At 43.5% G+C, this 20,064-nt stretch overlaps 1 protein-coding gene across 5 annotated transcripts in view; it reads right to left on the minus strand.

The window, feature by feature from the left end:
* Positions 1-20,064, minus strand: part of LOC126298590 (cAMP-regulated phosphoprotein 21) — a 1,220,135-nt gene that overhangs the window by 917,668 nt on the left and 282,403 nt on the right. For all 5 annotated transcript variants that reach the window (XM_049989965.1, XM_049989963.1, XM_049989964.1 and 2 more), the window contains exon 3: positions 8,012-8,065. The gene's annotated coding sequence lies outside the window, so the exon portion shown is untranslated. The remainder of the gene's footprint in view (positions 1-8,011; positions 8,066-20,064) is intronic.

The following is a 20,064-nucleotide window of genomic DNA, read 5'->3' on the forward strand; positions in this document are numbered from 1 at the left end:
TTTCAATTGCTGAGAGATCTGGAAAATGTGCTGGCCAGGGCAGCAGTCGAACATATTCTGTACCCACAAAGGCCCGTACAGGACCTGCAACCTGCGGTCGTGCATTGTCCTGCTGAAATGTAGGGTTTCGCAGGCATTCAATGAAGGATAGAACCACGGGTCGTAACACATCTGAAATATAACGTCCACTGTTCAAAGTGCAGTCAGTGCGAACAAGAGGTGACCGAGACATATAACCAATGGCACCCCATACCATCACGCCGGATGATACGCCAGTATGGCGATGACGAATACACGCTTCCAATGTGCGTTCACCGCGATGACGCCAAATACGGATGCGACCATCATGATGCTGTAAACAGAACCTGAATTCATCCGAAAGAATGACGTTTTGCCATTCGTGCACCCAGGTTCGTCGTTGAGTACACCATCGCAGGCGCTCCAGTCTGTGATGCAGTGTCAAGGGTAACCGGCACGGCGTTCCGTATTACCCTCCTGAACCCACCGATTCCACATTCTGCTAAAAGTCATTGGATCTAGACCAATGCGAGCAGCAATGTCGCGATACGATAAACCGCAATCGCGATAGGCTACAATCCGACCTTCATCAAAGTCGGAAACCTGATGGAACGCATTTCGCCTCCTTACACGAGGCATCACAACAACGTTTCACCAGGCAACGCCGGTCAACTGCTGTTTGTGTATGAGAAATCGTTTGGAAACTTTCCTCATGTCAGCACGTTGTAGGTGTCGCCACCGGCGCCAACCTTGTGTGAATGCCCTTAAAAGCTAATCATTTGCATATCACAGCATCCTCTTCCTGTCGGTTAAATTTCGCTTCTGTAGTACGTCATCTTCGTCGTGTAGCACACTCTCCTTCGTAAAAGAAGTGCAGGTTTTCAGTATCTTCAAAACCATTAGAAAACTCCCGTTTCCGTTAATCACCAAAGAACCTGTCCGACCATTTGAAGGATGTCTCACGAAGGTAAATGGAAATACATTGGCGAGAAGAGTTCTCCAATGTTTAGAAATTACTCTTATTATGAATTCGTTGTTCCTGTCACCTTCTTCCTCGGTCATAAACAGTCACAACTACCTTTAACTTATTTTTAAAATAAGTCAATTTAAGTAAATAACTCTATAAATATATCCGTTAAGTTTTGCAAAGCTTACAGGCCCCATAATTATCAGACAGCTCTGTAACGATGTCCATAAACTTAATGTCTTCGTAGGGGCAAAGCAATTATTTTCTACTTAGATTATTTCTTTTATTTCTATTAAATGTTCTCACGCTGAGGCCGTTAGGATATTCTATTTTATCTTGCCAGCAAATTTTATCTTATCTGATTCTTCTGGCTTCACAATCGCCAGACAGCTGTGAATTTTATTCAGCGAGCTGCTGCACGCTGCTGTGGCGCTAATTCTGCGTCCAGCGCATACAACGTTTTCTGCGGTGATAGCCTATTACCTCTATATTTCGATGCAAATTACGATGTGAATGCTGCGTGATTGGTGTTAACAATTGAGTAATCACGTTCATTTTGGGACGCCAAATTCACATCTGCAGTTCGTTAAGCTGCGTGGCGACAGGTTCTAGTTATTCACCGAAGTCCAAACAAAGCTTGGCGTTGCTAAAATGCAGGTATCACTACTATTTCTGAAATTTATAATTTTAAGATCTGTGTTATCATATTTGCTCTGGGTGTCATTGTGAGCAGTGTCGCAGAGATCTTTTATTGCTTATCTATAAAGGCTAACTCACTTACTTTCCGCAGAAGGACGGAGAGAAGAATGACTGTTGACTGTGTATGCGTCCTGAGGCCAGCTGTATTTTACTGCCCTTCGGAGGAAATTATCTGGGAGACTGTGGGGTTCTTCCATGTTACTTACTGAGGAATTTTAAAAAAATTCTATTTTATAGCAAGACAGTTGACATCGTTCATCCTTTAATTAATTTTTTTTACATTTTTCTTACACTCTCTTGTGACTCAGAGAACGTATCAGAAACAATATTGTTCTTCTTTGCGCAAGGACGAATTCCCAATTAATGAAGTTCGACATTTTTCAACACTTTCGAACGGAATTTAACTTAACATTCTACAAGCAATCTCGTAAAAGAACTGCAGTTTCGAAATATCCTACAAAAGAATCTAAAACGTCTGCCCAGTTTTCCTGTACGGCCATTCGTATTCATGTCTCCATGTAGTGTACTGATAGACACCGTTCTGTTGATACTGTATTACTCTTGGCTTGACATGTTTGAGTTTCGGCTGCGTTCACTACAAAGATTGCCCGAAGTTATCACTGAAAATAGGAGAGTGGAAGAAAGACATTACGGGAAAGACGGTGAGAATTTATCCAGCTGCAGCAGGAAATGACTTTTTAAGTGGTATTGTAGTGTAAACATTTAGGAAAACGTCTCACTCTTAACTGGCAGTCACTGACAAAAGTGTCCTTAGGTAGTAGAACGTACTGTTACTGAGACTGTCGACAATCAACACTACTTACATGGTACGAAATACGCATGTTGCACGGATCGTATGAAGAAAGTAGCGGACACCTGTTGTGGTAGTACCAAACCTCGCGATAACAAATGAAACGTTGGGAATGCACGACATGAGACAAAGCCAGACTTGTGGAAGAAATGAGTAATCCTAATACCACAGGAAGTAGATGGCGACAGGTGTGGGAATTACTGAACTTTAATAAGTCAGGGTTGTAAAATACCTGCAAAAGAATGGAGTGGCCTTAGAAGTCATCCTAAGGACAGATTAACTAGTGTTCTAGATCTACATGACTACTCTGTAGTACACACTTAAGTGGTTGTCAGTATGTTCCAAAGAAATGTAGGAACACTCGAGGTAATCTGACCCTATGTTGTATCTTCAGGATAGACTGAAGGAAGGCAAATCTACATTAATTATGTTTGTAGGTTTAGAAAGAGCTTTTGGCAACATTGGAATTAATACATCCTTGCAAATTCTGAAGATATCAGAAATTAAATTTACGCAGCGAAAGATTACCTAAAACTTGTATAGAAACCTTATTATAGTTAAAGGAGTCGAATAATACGAAACGGAGTCGGTAATTGAGACAGGGTTTTGACCTGTCTCCCATGTAACTGAATCTGCAGATAGAAGCAGGGAGAAATTCAGCAAAAAAATTAAATTGAGGATGAAAAAATGTAAAGATTGAGCGAAAATAGATTAAAACAATTCTCATTTATTTTGCAGTTTCAGTCGCACACTTTTAAAAATATTGTTTTTTAAAAATGTGCAACTCAAACAAAAATAAATGAGACTTGTTTTAAATATCAATACAGTTGCTGCAGTGGGAACAGATATTATATTTAATTGAAATTAAAAGATGAATGGCAACAAAACTGAATCAAGGCTAATGGAATTTAGTCTAGGAAAATCAGTTAACACTGGAAGAATTTGACTAGAAAATGATACACCAAAAATTGTTGTCGAGTTTTGGTACTGGGGCAGCAAAATAACTGACGATAGCGGAAATACAGAGATGCGACACGCACACTTGCAATAAAAACAAGATTTTCTGAAAAGCGGAAATATTACCTTTCAATATAATATTAAATGTAAGGAAATCTTATTTAAGGTATCTGTGTTATAAATGTGTGTTTCACTGAATTTAACTCCGTCACTGGAATTTTTTCACATGTACATCAGAAAATAGTTCCGTTGAATTGTTTATTTCTTACCAGCCTCTACCTCTTGTGCATCCGTTCATGAAATCGTAATATCTGTGCACATCCACCTACGCCACATTCGATCGGTATGCATGCGACAGCGTGCGTACCTAATATGTACCAAAACGCCGCACATCAAAACGGGATTTTCACATGCTCATACCTCGGGTTCAGTTGGTGATAAGAAGTTAGGATCAACTATTTTGGATATCCCTTGGGATAGGGATCATTTACATACCCAACAGGAGGGTCGTCTTAGTATCACTTTCCGACGGCACAGGGTCAAAGTATGAATATTAAACACTTCCTCCTGCTTAGGCAGAAAATCGGTTGGCTCTTTTTGCATTTGATACGGTCTACGGTGCGATTTGAGATACTTTTCGCGACATGATTAGTTCGTAGACGGTTCATCGTAAAACACAAAAAATGGTTTTTTTACTGTGTTTTCGCCGTCACCAGCGGACCAAAATCCAGCCGAGGATTCCAAGACGGCTATGAACAGTACATGGCTGACATTCTTACGATATATTCCTCACACGTAAAATTCGCACATAAAATCCGGTGTGAGGCGAAAACGTGGTTTATAAAATCTTTGTCATCTGGGAACCCCATGTTGTAGTAATGAGGCACATCCAAAATTTTTTCCGGTCTGAGGTGTAAAATTAATTTGAGTTATTTCACAAAAGTAAAGTATTTAAATTTTACTAACCAATACATTTCTTTTCATATGTATTACATACCCTGCTTCAGCAGGGAAAAGAAGGGCACCAGCGGGAAAATGCTCCTATTGGAGTACAAGAAAACATGCAAATATGTTCCTGTTTATTTAAAGGAATCATGACTGAAAATTGGGATTCCAGCAGCCTCCTTCTACCTTTCTCAGCACGTTAAAAATTTTCCAAACATTTTATCATGCTCTTTTATGCTGTGACAGTAGCAAAGAAACGGAAAATTAATAAATACTGGAAGCCGGTAGACTGTGGTAGTGTTATAGAAAAAGCGATGGAGACAATGGCAGTGTGAGAGAAAGAGATGGCGTATTAGCAGTGGAACATAATTGGCAGCGACAAAACAGTGCCAGGGAAAGAGTGAAGGTGACAGTGTCAGGAGGGGGTGGGGGGTGGGGGGGTGGGTGGGGGGGGGGGGGGGGAATAAAGAGAAAGAGAAAGTACAACTGCATGAAAGCCAGTGTGGAAGGAAGGAGTGAGATATTAGCAGTAAGAGAGAGCAAGTGGGAGATAGTGACAGTGAGAGGGTACTGCAGTAGTAGGATAGAACAAAGGTGATTGTTGCTGTGAGACGGTTGATAATGACAGAGAGACACAAAGAGATAATGAAAATGAGTTGGACTGAATGAGTGAGTGAGAAAGAGCAATTGGGAGTGGATGAGTATGATCGACTAACAGTGATGGACTAGTGGATGTGAGATAGTTACAGTTAGGAGAGCTTGTGGAATTCTGAGGAGAGGTGAATGTTAAGAAAAAAAAGCGCGAATATGATCTCATGCCAAAATTTTTGGGAAAATTTTTAAAGGTGCTAAGGAAGTAATATGAGGCAGTTGGTAACACACTTTTCAATCAGAGTCTTTTAAATGAACAGAAATATATTCACATATTTTGTGCTCTGATAGGGGCATTTTTCCACTGGTGTTTATCATCCTTGTACTGTAAAAATGAATATGTATCTGAACATGCCCATAAAATGAGAGAAATAATGATTCTGTCAAAGGACAGTTTAAATCTACAGACGTATATAGCAGAAAGTGACGTTAGGGTGGCTGCACTAGACTTAATGTTATTACACATCTCTCAGTCTGCTTATAACTTTCTTTTAAAGACACACTAAAATTCGATTTGCATTAATCTTTCAGGGATAGGTGATGTGAGTGCATGGGAATCGGAATGAGTGGTAGTAAAAACATTTAGAAGCACGATAATATTCTTTTGTTATCAATGTTGACTATTTATTTGATTCAAACATATGATAGAACTACCACTGACAACACTTCAAAACACATTTACACAAAAACGTTTACAAAATACAAACAGGGGCAACAGTCAGAATTATGATTCCAATTCGTAACTCTTAATAATTAGGGGGTCCCTTAACACACACCAAGATGGAACAACGGGGATACCTTGATCATTGTGAATGGACTCTGTCTCGTGTTCGAGACATCATAGTTCCAGACTATAAAAGATGCAACATTACATTCAGTCATATTCTTACAGTACGAGAGTGGGCAGCCTCTAATTCTACGATCTATTTCGTCAAGGGAAGCAAAGAATGAACAGAGAAGGCAATGAACAGAATCGCGTCAGACATGTGGTCGCAAACATTTCGTTAAAAATCTAAAAATAGTCAATGAATAAAAATTCTCTGAACATGTAGGTATTCGTTATAGATATAACTTCATGCCCTACTATATTATGTATGGGAACGTTAACGGGTAACTACAAGACCACAAACAAATGGGGATTTAACAGACAAAGGCGGTGATGTCAGTCTCAAAGATTTACCAGTCAAAATGGTATAAGCCTTTCCCACAGCATACATCACTTAGTAAATAATCAAATTACCGCAAGGGAACTCACAATACCTAGTGCATCGGATTCAGGATATACGTTGTGGTAGCTCGAAACTGAATAAAGCATACATAATCAAATTACCCTCAACGTACGAAATAAAATAAAATAACCGAAACAATGCTCACGAAACGTTTCTCTAATGTAACGAACGTCAAAAAATCAAAAATGTTCAAATGAATGTGAAATCTTATGGGACTTAACTGCTAAGTTCATCAGTCCCTAAGCTTATACACTACTTAACCTAAATTATCCTAAGGACAAATACACACACCCATGCCCGATGGAGGACTCTCCATGACTGCAGCGCCTGAGACCGCTCGGCTAATCCCGTGCGGATACCGAACGTTAAAAAGAATGATTGCGCACGTCTACTAATTGCACTATCATAATCAAATACCTGTATTCACACTAATAAAAGAGCACAACTGAGCATGTACGTTCCCTTACCAATTCCCTGCAATTCTTTGCGCTTGGATGAAACGATCGTCTTTTGGAACAGGCGGAGGGGAAGATTCCGTTACGTCTGACCAATAACGTCCGAACCTAGCACTTATCTTTGAACTTGCCCACTGCTGTAGCTTCTCACAAGGTTAAGTTGGCAAGGGCTACTCGCTATATTTGCGGACTCTGATTGCCCACGGAAACATTTGAAATCCACTTACACACACAAACACACACACAAGTTTTCATTCATAGTCATTTATAGCATACATGGGTAGTGGAAAGGACTTATATAAGGAAAATAAAGGAAAAGAGGCTGATTATTAACTTGAGAGAGTAATGTGCGTCATAAAATCGGCTCTACGAGGAAGCAAGGTGCGTTATACATGCGACGTTCCTGATACAGCTCTAACGCGTTTCAGTGTAGCCTTATATGGAAGGATAATATGGATTAGAAACAGAACAGACAAGGAGAGAACTAAAGCCTCTGAAATGTGGTACTACAGAAAGATGCTGAAGATTATAAATGGGCAGAGGTAGTAACTAATAGTTGGTACTAAACCTAATCGGGGAGTAAAGTAATTAGTGGCACAACTTCACTCAAGTAGGGTTATATTTACAGGACACATGTTGAGACATGAAGAAATAGTTAATTTGGGTTTTGAGGAAAGTGTAGGGTTTAAAAATTACAGGAGGAGGCAAACTCTGACGGCAGCAAGCAAATTGAAATCGATGTAGGTTATAGTAGTTATGAGATGAGACTTGCACAGGATAGAGCGGCTAGAGAGATACATTTAACGAGTTTTGCAACCGACACAACAACAAGGACAACGACGGTCTAAACGTAAATCTCAGTTCCTATTAGCAACACAAATGGGGTTAGCTTTCGATGTCTGTCATATATTAGAGCTGGAGCGGTCAGTGAACGACATATGTACATTCAAAACTGTGGTTTTCCGCTGATTTGCCTATTTTCTTCATTTCACACAACAATCTCCTACGAAGCAGTATAAAATAGCAAGCACGAGAAGTCATTGTTTTGACCTTGAATAATGATGGGTGGCCGTCTGGAGCCGAGCGACCGCTACGGTCGCAGGTGCGAATCCTGCCTCGGGCATGGATGTGTGTGATGTCCTTAGGTTAGTTAGATTTAATTAGTTCTACGCTCTACGCGACTGATGACCTCAGAAGTTAAGTCGCATAGAGCTCAGAGCCAATAACGATGGTAGTAGCAACGTAACAACAGGAAGAAAGGAAAGCAGTTGCTACTTACATTAACGATGGCGCTCGCAGCTATTGCCGGATGGCGTGACTTGACATTCACAACCTGAAAAGAATAAAAGTCAGTTATATGGGATTCAGAATGCTACAACAGATAGTACTCAGAACAAAAGACACAGCGTTTGTTCTGAATCTACTGAAAAAATTTCAGAGGTTGCTCACAGATGTTTGCCGAGTGTTTTGTTATAAGGAATACTTGATCTCCAATGCCTCTCAACAAAGAAGTTCATTATCCTGCTAACGAGCAGAACACCGGAAGTGCCATAATCCGATTTCCGGGAAACTTCGCTCAGTGGAAGAGGAGCCAAAATTAGCGAACACGTGTCTCGGCTTATCCCTAGATACTCGATTGTTTCTGAGCAAAACGACCGCCAAAGTTTTCGGCAGAATTTAGACACCTCTCAGCGCGCGACGCGCTCGTCTCAATGGATCATTGAACAAGACCGTATTCCGAGAGGACGTACCCGGATACACGCTTTGGAGAACTGGAACCGGGCAGCGTTTATTTTCTGATGTTTTCGAGTGGTAAAATATAACGCTATCATACAGGTTTCACTTTGTATTGTAATTTTATTGTGTACACTGTTGTTAGGCCTATGGGAGTCCACTAACTTATTAAAAAAATTAAAGAAATAAATTAATTAAAAATAAGATGTTACCGTCTCAAGAGAAACTATTAGTGACATTTTTCTTGTGCAAACTGTACAGTATATTTTCCACCTTGTCATTACTGTAATTTTTTTCTATTTGTTATTGAAAAGGAACTGGTAGCCTAGAGGCCAGTGCAGCGGCCTCTCTCTTTTTGCGTTCAGTGTTCTAAATCCAATTATTGTTTCTATTTATTTAATTTTATTGAATTTTTTTATTTATCTACCAATGTCTGTAGAAAGTTACAACATGAATTTTTCTTATTAAGTCAGGGGCTATAAGAGCGTTATATTAATTGTAAAATTACAACTGAGTTTCACAATAAGTGTCATATGATCATGTGGTATTTTCGGGGTTACAAACTTTTAAAATTCTCATGTTCTTGTATTTAATTCCTATATCAGTTCTTAATTCCTCTATTTTATTCTTATGTTTATTCTTCAGAATAATTTGGTGCACAACCTAGGACGATACATCCCGAACATAGAAATTCCGAACACCACGATGACCGCCCGAAGGCAGGTTTGCCACACCGACATTTCTACGTACGAAGCTCACTCGGTAAAGAAACGTTGTTAACATTGCTGAAGATTTCACACGAGGACAATAATTTCGCGGGAAACCACACATGACGGATCGCTTTTCCGAAAACGGGCGCTCGCAATTGTTTATCAATCAAGGTACGCTACGAGAATTTCACCAGAAACAATTTCATAAAAATTTTCCAGTCATTCTTTTTATATATAATTTATTCACCAAACATAGAATTAGTAGACGAATAAGAACAACTTGACTTCAACAGACATTGGAAAACATTCATGTAGTAAACTTCTACGGACAAAACAAAACAAAAATAAAAGGGGGGGGGGGGCTGGAGACAAAGTGTTTGCTCACGGGGAGTCAGAAGCAAAGTGTTTGCCTTCGGGACAGCGGACGGGGTAAAGTGGTCAGGGGTCGCAACCCGAGGCCTGGCCACGATGTCTCATTCTCCTCTTCAGGACTAATATGTGTGGAGGGAATGGGATCCAAGAGAGCGAAAATGCACCAAGGAGAACGAGGAAATGTTTTTTTACCATCACCAACGTGTTATAAGGGCTCGTGCTATGGCATGCTTTATAATATCGAGGGGAATTTAAATGAAAGCCGGTCCTCATTTGCTACCAAACAGGAAGAAAAACAAAAGAGATCTTGCTACGACATGAGGACGCTTCATGGTACTACTCGCAGCGGAATTATCGATACATGTCTTCACTTGTCAGTGCTGTTGCCGTTGGTAGTTCAGTCTCAAGAAAGAAAGGAAAAAAAGAAAAAGATTCGTAGGTAGCTCCTCCTATCACGCATAATCCAGCTGTGAGGTGGGTTGCGGAACGCACTCAGGGGAAAATTCGAGAAGTAATGCTGGTACTTGGGGTTCCATACGATAGCACAGTGCCGTTCGTTTAAGTAGAGCCAAAAATCTAGAGCTGTCTTCTCACCAGTGTATCCATGTCACAGAATTCGTTTTTGATCTCGGAAAATACACATAATCTGGGAAGAGAAGTGATTGCGTAATTACCCGGTCGAGAGTCACGCACGTAACGAAAATCAAACATGCCAAACATCATTCGCCGATTCGCAGACAAGGCGATTGTATCCATCACACTACAGATGACACACAATGGAGAGCCCGTGAGGTGAATTTGATGTAGGCAAGACTGGCGCACCTGCTTCCCGTCAATCGTGAAGGACCAAGCGGACTGAACGTCCGTATCAAGACTGGCGGCGCTCACCGCCTGCCTCACAACACGCCAACCACGTTCGGTGCCCCACTCAGTAGCAGGTTGTCGTACATCGCCCTGGCCGATGCAAAATGTGTGGGCAATAATGCTGTGTCGATGTATCTTGTTCAAAGAAGAATTAGCCAATGTAGAAGAAAGGCTATAGGATGTACGATAACAGCACTGGTGGAGAGAGAGATCGGCACTAAGGCTTCCAACAGTATGCTTGTAAGATATGTTTTACAACGTCGCCACATTTTCACGTGAGAGCTTACAGATAGGGGCCCTCGGACTGTCCTGAACATGAAAAAGGGCTAAGTCTCCACTGTCCCTCGGGAGAGTGAGGCACTCCTAGAGAACCTAAAAAAGCATGCCCATGCTATCAAAGGATCCCAAAGTTGCCAGCATGTGGCGAGCCAGAGATGGAGGAATTGGAAGCGTCTGCGCAACAAGGATGTGCGGCGTCAAATAGACGTTGGTATATGGCGTTTGTTGAAGGATATAGAGGCATAAGACTGTGATCAGTTAGCCCTCCTCTTATCTGGTTTAAGTTGATGGCTATCGAGCACTGCACGTCAGTTGTGAAATCAACGTCCGAGCAACTTCTCGTGTCACTTACTCGTATGGGGCGACGCACTCATCGGGCAGGCCCTTGCCTACAGATGATTTTTGAACGTTGAGACTAATTCCCAAGGCCAAGCGAAGGCTTACAGTACCGCTGAGAGAGGCCGACCCATTCTCACTGAGCGATGGATCAGGATCGGAGGCGTGGGACGGCTGTTGTACAACACTCAAGATGTCGCGCCACGAAGAAGAGGCATCACTATCTCTGCGATGGTGTCTGGGAACCCCATTTGTCTTAGTACGCGTGGTCAACCTCATTAAAGGCCTGGATGAAGTCAAGGGAGGACAAGACCTCAGGTATTTGGAGAGTCTTGGCAAGTGCAATCATGTCGCAATATCGATAGTGTGCATTGCGGACGGTATGATTGTCTCCTAACGATTCTTGTTCCTGTGAAACTACATAAATGCACGGAGTTGCATTGTGAGGGACAACAGATCGCGGAAGATGTCCATCAACAATGGTGCCAGAAATTGCTGGAAAGCCCAGTAGAACTCCAGAGGAAGGCCGTCGGGTCACAGCGACTTGTGTGTGGCCTCTGTTACATCTTCAGTCAAATCCTCTTGTCGCAGTGGGGAGGGCGGGGGAGGTTCGTGCCACAAGTGAGCTAAGGGACATCCGCAGTCCCCTCCAGGGGATGGCGATGCTCTGAGTACAGCCTAGTGAAGTGGTCATGAAGGGTGTTCCCTATATCTTGTTGAGTACCTACGCATCGTCCATCGTCTGTCGCGACAATGTGGATCAAGGACCATTGCTGGCGTCATCATTCTGCAATGATACGATACATGGACGGTCCCTCCTGAGCCATTCTGTCAGAGTGCGCGTTCTGGTGATCGCCCTTCAAAGTGGCGATGTGTGAAGGTGGTGATCTGGGCCTTGGAGCGATACACTGTCGTCTGCTGTGAAGGCGATGTGGCAATGTAGAACATTCCCAAAGAATGCTGTTATAGAAATCCGTGGAATGTTACCACAGCCAGTCAAGGTCTACCTGAGGACAGGTTTGGTGTAGAGTAACCACCATATATAGGCCGCATGATCGGAAAACGCTATGGGCCACACCTCGGCAGCTCTCGTCCCACTGACAATGGAGCATGAGATGTAAACCCGATCGAGACAGATAGAGTATTCGCTAGTATAGTGTGCAAAGCCATATCGATCGCCATGAACGTGTTTCCATGAGTCTACAAGCTGGAGGTTATTGACAATTGTGGCAAGTTTGGCGCACAGAGCCGTGGTTACTGACTCTTGGGCACTAGGGTGCAGCTGAGCGTGTCTCGGAGCATGGTCAGTTTATGGGGTGCACGCATTTTATTGATATTTATTGTTGCCAGACGATAGGTCTGATAGGTCGCCTCCACCAGTAAGTTATTCGGTACAGCGTTTTTGCTCGTCAGGGGCGGCCCACTCATAGCTGCCGATGCAGTCGCGGTCACTGTGACGGGACGGTACGGCATACAACGGAGGGGCACTTCGTCCCCAGGTGCCCACATGGTGCTCTGATTCTTCTTCAATGACGTTCACCCAAGAGTCAGATGTGACACTCAGTAGCCGCTGAAGAGTACTGTCAGTCGAGCGCTCGCCCGATTGCTCAGAAGCAAAAGGTAGATGAACGAACCAGGATAGTAGAGTCCGTTGCGTCATCCAATGACAGGTCCGGCGCATAGTTTCTATCTGCCAGGAAGGTTCATATCAGTGCAGACTCCACTTTAGAGTAAAAATTTCATTCAGGAGCGACTTCAGTAATGGATAGGAACTGCGACTACTGTGCACAGATGCGAGCTGAGTTGGTGACCCTTCGCTCACAGCTCCAGGCGATGTTGGCTTCTGTCACATAGTTTGAGGCTGCAGCTAAGGGATATCACTGTGTGGGGTCAGACGCAGGGATGCGAGGAACGACGAGCACATCCCACGTGTTCCCCGATCGGCCCACTGCTGTTGCCAGCCTGGGTACTGGCTGCACTGAGGTTGACCTCTCACCTCTGGTTGTGTGGGAGATTATTCCAAAGTCTGGCAAGCAACAAAAGACTTTCTGAGGGGCTAATAGTAAGGCCTGCCTGGTTCGTTTGACGAACAGGTTTCGGACGTTATCTGTAGCTGACGAAGTCTCTAACCCGGATGAAGTCATCCACCCTGTTCCACAGGAAGCTTCTTGGCCCGCAAGGTCTGGGAATTCACAGAGGGTTGGTTTACTGGTAGTTGGGAGCTCCAACGTTAGGCACATAATGGGTCTCCTTAGGTACATGGCTGCCAAGTAGGGGAAGGAAGCCAGTGTGCTCACTATGTGAACACTGGGAGGAGTCATTCCAGATGTGGAAAGGTGCTTCCAGATGCCATGAAGAGTACAGAGTGCAGCCAACTGCTGGTGGTGGCTCATCTCGGTACCAATGGCGTGTGTCGCTTTGGATCAGAGGATATTCTCTCTTGTTTTGGGCGGCTAGCGGAAATCGTAAATATTGCCAGGCTTGCTTGCGAGATTAAGGTAGAGCTCACCATCTGCAGCATCGTCGACAGAACCGACAGGGGTCCTTTGGTGCAGAGCCGAGTGGAGGGTCGGAATCAGAGGCCCAGGCGGTTCTTTGACCGTGTAGACTGCAGATTCCTTGACTTGCGCCACTGGGTGGTGGGTTTCCGGGTTCTGCTTAATAGGTCAGGGGTCCACTACACACAGGAAGATCTACACCGGTAGCGCGGGCTGCGTGGGAGGGACTGGGACGTTTTTTAGGTTTGAAGGTCACAGGAAACCACAGAAAGGGCGTCTCTCTAAAAGGGGTCAGGTAAACCACAGAAAGGTAGTTGTAGCAACAATCGGTATTGTGGTTGTAAATTGTCATAGCTGTTTTGGGAAAGAACCAGAGCTCCAACCCCTAGTAGAAAGCACTGAAACTCAAATAATTATAGGTACGGAAATGTGGCTAAAGGCGGAATGTAGTGATATTGAAGGAGACAGTTCCTGCGAATTAGTATGTGCAGAGGTTAAATCGGATTAAACTATTAATTGGATCGTTCAACCAACGCCCCCCACTCAGAAGGTATAGCTGCTGAACAGTTCAAAGAAAACATGAGTCTCATTTCAAATAGATACCCCATAGGAGGGGTTCGGTGTGGGGTGGCGGTAGGGTGGCTGGATTGCTGTAGCCTGTTGTGGGGTTGTGACCCCTGAGAGCTACGGTGGGGACGGAGTTTCTCCGTCGTTTCTAGTTCCCCGGCTCAATACAATACAATACAATACAATACAACAGACGGAAAGTAAACCAGAAGTAATATCCGGCGTTCCACAAGGAAGTGTTATAGGCCCTCTATTGTTCCTGATCTATATGAGCGACATAGGAGACAACCTCAGTAGCCTTCTTACATTGTTGTATAGTTGTCAGATGACCAAACCGAATTTCAAAATGATTTATACACCTGTATGGCCCGAAAAGCATTTTACCCTGAATAATGAAAAGTGTGAAGTTATTCACATGAGTAATCAAAGAAATCAACTTAATTTCGCGATAAGTCACACAAGTCTGAAGGTTGTAAATTCAATTAAATACTTGGGGATTACAGTTACAAATAACCTAAATTGGAACGATCATATAGATAATGTTGTGGGTAGATAAAACCAACAGAACATTTAGAAGGTGCAACAGGTCTACTAAGGAGACTGCTTACACCACGGTAGTCAGCCCTATGCTGGAGTATTGCTGTGCGGTGTGGGATCCGCATGAGGTGGGACTGATGGATGACATCGGAAAAGTTCAAAGAAGGGCAGCTCGTTTTGTATTATCGCGAAATAGGGGAGATAGTGCCACAGACATGATACGTGAATCGGAGTGGCAATCATTAAAACAGAGGTGTTTTTCGTTGCAACGGGATCTTCTCATGAAATTTCAATCACTAGTTTTCTCCTCCGATTGCGGAAACATTCTGTTGGCACCCACCTACATGGGGAGAAATGATCATCGCGATAAATTAAGAGAAATTAGGGCTCGCACAGAAAAATTTATATGCTCGTTTTTCCCGCGCACTGTTCGAAAGCGGAACGGTAGAGAGACAGCTGAAGGTGGTTCATTGAACCCTCTGCCAGGCACTTTATTGTGAATAGCAGAGTAATCACGTAGGTGTATATGTAGATGTCGTAGAAGTACACAGCTGTCCATGTACATGACGATGGCCCTGCAGCCCCTGATAACTAGCTAAGACGGCACGTGCTTTATCAATTCAGTCTCGACTTGCTGCACACCGTTAAAGACGAGATTTTTCTCAAACGTTTGCCACTTTTCAGCCAGGTGGCTGATCGCGTTACTGTACGGTTTGAATGCTGTCATCACAATATCTGGCGGGACTTCGAACGGGACTCGAAGATCCTCAGAGAGTAGATGCCGAACACATGATGGTCTATCGTGAAAACACCTATGTGGCCGCAAGAAAGCCTACATTTATCAGTTTGTTTTAGACGAAGTTGTTAATAGCTGTTAAGCGTATCCCCATGATGTCTTGAGGTTCAATATGAAGATCGTCCAAAAAAAAAAAAAAAAAAAAAAAAAGTTCTATTTCACGTGCTTGGCTTGACGTCTTGCGAGGTCCTCTTTAAAAGAAGTCTTAATTGGGTCCTAGCGGTACGAGCGAGCCATGGCGGTCACGAAAGGCGGATGCGCTCCACTTGGTGCAGGGAGAAGGTAAATAGGGAGCACTGCGCTGCACGACAGGTGGAACGTAAACAAGACGTCCTGCCTCACCCCTGCCTAAGGGCAGATTGGCTTTGTTTCGACCAATTACTCGCTAAAAGGCGCTTTAAGTACCTCGAAAACTTTGACTTCCGTTTTTCCAGAAAAGATAGAATTTCTCCAGATTAACCGAGCTACGTGTTCACTTATTTCGACCCCTCTTGCATATTGAATGGAGAACATCTGTATATCGGTGCAAATGCGAATAATGCAGAATGTGCGTCGTGGTCGAAAAAGGTTTGTTTACTCATAGTTCACGCTGTTAAGGATGCCCTCTTGCCATGACCACACAGAGCTCAACTCTGACACTAGACTATATAACAAGACATATTTCTCAATAGGAGCTGAGGGGACAAATGACCTCAGATGTTAAGTCTCATCGTGCTCAGAGCCATTTGAACCATTTGAGTCAATAAGAGCAGTATAAAATGTCGACAACGTGATCACTACAGGATAAAAAGTGACGTATTATCGACTGCGTAACCCACCCACACACGCTCTAGGGTGCCAGAGAGGGGTGCACAACTTCAGCGGATGCGCCAATCCCATGCCAATATTGCTACGAGTCTCGCGCAATGGGCTCTCTGCCTGACTTGAGGAGAAGCAATCCGACGGGGTCTTGTATGGTGACCGATGTGGGAATGGAAGTAGACTACCACAACCGTTCCATCGTCTCTCAAACATCAACGTGCTGTCCCGTTATTTCAGACAGACATAAACACAGTAAAACCTCAACAGCACATATAGGTTGGTTATAACTGAACTTTCGTCGCTTTGGAGGGTCCATGTGGAAAACGAGTGATCGTGGGTCAGTGAAACCTCGTGGATACATTTGTAAGGATGTGCGGAAAAGAAATAACGAATAAACCATTGAAAGAGACGCATTTTAACTTCTACATGATAGGGTAACATTTGTTAATTTCGCATAGTGTTTACGTTCCAGATTACAAACATTGCTCAGTGTGATGACTGTCTGCGGCCATGACAGCCTGGAAAGACACTAAAGTGCCATTTCACAATTGTTCGCTGTACTTTTCGAGCGATGCACCTTGCAATGTTCAACTGTCGTGACACAGCTCGTCCACTACCGAACGGCGTGGCCGAGCGGTTCTAGGCATTTCATTCTGGAACCGCGCGACCTCTACGGTCGCAGGTTCGAATCATGCCTCGGGCATGGATGTGTGTAATGTCCTTAGGTTAGTTAGGTTTAAGTAGTTCTAGGTTCTAGGTGACTGATGATCAAATGGTTCAAATGGCTCTGAGCACTATGAGACTCAACATAAGTACCCTAGAACTTAGAACTATTTAAACCTAACTAACCTAAGGACATCACACACACCCATGCCCGAGGCAGGATTCGAACCTGCGACCGTAGCAGTCCAGCGGTTCCGGACTGCAGCGCCAGAACCGCACGGCCAACGCGGCCGGCTAGGTGACTGATCACCTCAGATGTTTAGTCCCATAGTGCTCAGAGCCATTTGAACCATTTTTTGATCTCTTCCACTGCTTGAAGATCGCACATTGCGTCCAGCACGAATCGAACTCCATTACTAATTACCAGCCGTGAGAAATGGCGATATGTTTCATTGATATTCATACGAGACTCGAAACTTCCTTTCTTTCGCTCTCCGTTGGGTACTTTCTTCGCTCCAGCCCCGGTACCGTACTTGCCATTCGATTTCAGAACGGGGACGAACATTAATCACGACTTGGAGTAATTCTTTACCCGACGCTGTCCACAGTACCCTTTCAACTATACGGATGGCTCTGAAAGTGAGGTGGGTTTCTTCAGCCCCTCTAGCCACAAATACCAAATGTTTGCATTGCGGCCCGAATCGTCTATCTACAAAGCGGAATATCCGGCCATCAGGGAGACCTTTCTGGCTCGCATTGGTTCTCACGGACTTCCAAAGTGTGTTGCAGAAACTACGACGACCAGCGTTTGATAAACAGACTAACAGATGTGTCTTGGAGGCCATAATAGACACGAGGACATAGGTCATTGACGTCCGCTTGCTTTGGATAAAAGTGTATTAAGGCATTCTTCATTATGAAACAGTTAACCACATCCATAAGAGGAGCATTACGGAAGGTAGTTCCACCGAACACCAATCTCTAACATGTATTTCAACTCAACGGTCAAGAAGTCTCTTTATCAGGACTGGAACTACAAGGGCGGCCACATGGCTGACATAGAATCGCAAGTCTCTTCTCGGCCATGGTTCACCTCGGTGAAGCTTAGTAGACGTCATGTGGCCGCTCTCATCAGCATGAGACTGCGAAATGGGTGTTATCCCGCCAACCTATACCTGTTGAAAAGCATCGCTTCTGGACACCGTGATCAGAACTCAATGCCAGTGACGAATGTGAACCACGTCTTATTGGCGTGTATCAAGTACTCGGTCGCACAGGCGGTTTTTTACAAGAAACTCGTTGTGAGTGGCCACCCCCTCCCTAAAAAACTCGAGTGGCTATCCCCTCCCTACAACTGTAACTGATTTACTTCACCGGTTTCTTATATGTATAATTTGCTCGCGAACTGTTTAGAATACACCAGCGTCCAACTTTGAACATCTATAACTAAGGTTTCGTGCGGATGCTACCAACAGCTTCCTACCGGCATGGTTCGTTCATGAAAGTCAAGGACAATTTCCCTAATTTCTTTGACCTTGTGAGTTTATGCCATCACTCTTCATGCGACATTAACACTTAATGTGTAACCTCCCCCCCCCCCCCCTCCCCCCCCCCCTCCCCAACACAGATACACACAGGTTCACGTCTGCTGAATGCACAATACAGGTCACAGGTTAAATGAACGCGACAGTACCGCCTTTAAATGTACGAGGCACGAGGATAGGTCACCTGCACTGTTGAGCCCTAGAGCATAGTGCGTACGATTATACTGTATAGTAAAACACGTATAACAATACATCCCTATATGTAGTTGGGAGAATTTAAGTTTGCAGTGGAATACTTATGCGAGATAAAAGTCTTCTTTTGTAATACGGTATCCATCGTTACAAGTGGACTATACAGAGACCAACTGGGATTTAGTATCAACATGTTTGAGCACTCTCTCTTTTCACTGGAAACCTCTGTATTAGATGATAACGCATGAATACACCGTTACCGAATTATGACATAGTGGTTATTTGGACACCCGTGGTACACGAGGTTCCCTGCTGGGACCACGAAGATAATATGACTTCCTCGCATTTGGCTCTGCTACCAGCAGCAGTGTGTGTGTCTTCGACCTTACTTCATTACCTCTCTGAATTAGAGGCAGGTCTGAGGGATCGTGAAACAATTTGGCTTCCCAAAATTTCCAACGCCTCGTCGATTCCACGCCACCATTAGCGATTAGTAGTAGCAGAACGAAATCGGCGTGTTCTACACACTTCTAAGAAGGCGGGTCTGACTGAGGTAATGAGAGTCTGCCGGAGGGTTGATGACCTGTTCCGCATATAGTCCTATTCACTTTTCATTCTGTTTATCTGTTATTTCTATGAGCATTAATATGTTTAACATTGCCTTAATTACAAGTTCCCGTAACACTGTAACTCTTTGGTCCCCGTGCTTTTAATTTCTTTCCTTTATGACGTGCGCCCTTCGCGCGAAATCACCGATGCTCCTACAAGACAGAAACTCAAAGTGGTACACTGAAGTACTTCTACAAATGTAGTGCAAAGCATTTGCCGCTTACAGCCTTCAAAGCAACAGTCGACGTACAATGTTTGATACATGATTGTAGGAGATTGGTGTCTGCAACTTTTGGTTACGAGATTTACTTGAAGTGTTGTTTTTGAATAGTGATCATACCGATCAGATCATTGACAGTGTAAGTAAGTATATGTAAAGTTATTGTAATGTGCATTTGAGTCTGTTCTACAGCTTGTACGAGTAGTTTCGACAGTAAATCACTGGGATGTGTATACTTGTGCAATTAATTTTGTATTTGGATGTAAATGTATTAAATTGTAGACCCTTTTTTGGTTGTTGTTTATAACTCTAATTTATTTTAGGCATTATGCGTTCATGGAAGTTCTGAGATGTCACTCGTGATATGAAGATCGTGTTTTAGAAGAAGAAATTCGGAGTGATTTGGATTCAGAGACATCTGAGGCAGAAGGTGACCCTGAAGGTGCATCTTTGAATGTTCACCTTTAGGCAGGTACTTCAGAAACTTCAACTCCTTTGCCAATTCCTGAATTGGTCACTGAAAATGCAGTTCATGCTGATGCTGATGACGACAGTGAAGATTAGCCTGAAATGATCAACTTAAAAATAAGATGGTTTACATCGTAGAAAG

This window comes from Schistocerca gregaria, chromosome X (assembly GCF_023897955.1).
Source record: "Schistocerca gregaria isolate iqSchGreg1 chromosome X, iqSchGreg1.2, whole genome shotgun sequence".
Classification (NCBI taxonomy): domain Eukaryota; kingdom Metazoa; phylum Arthropoda; class Insecta; order Orthoptera; family Acrididae; genus Schistocerca; species Schistocerca gregaria.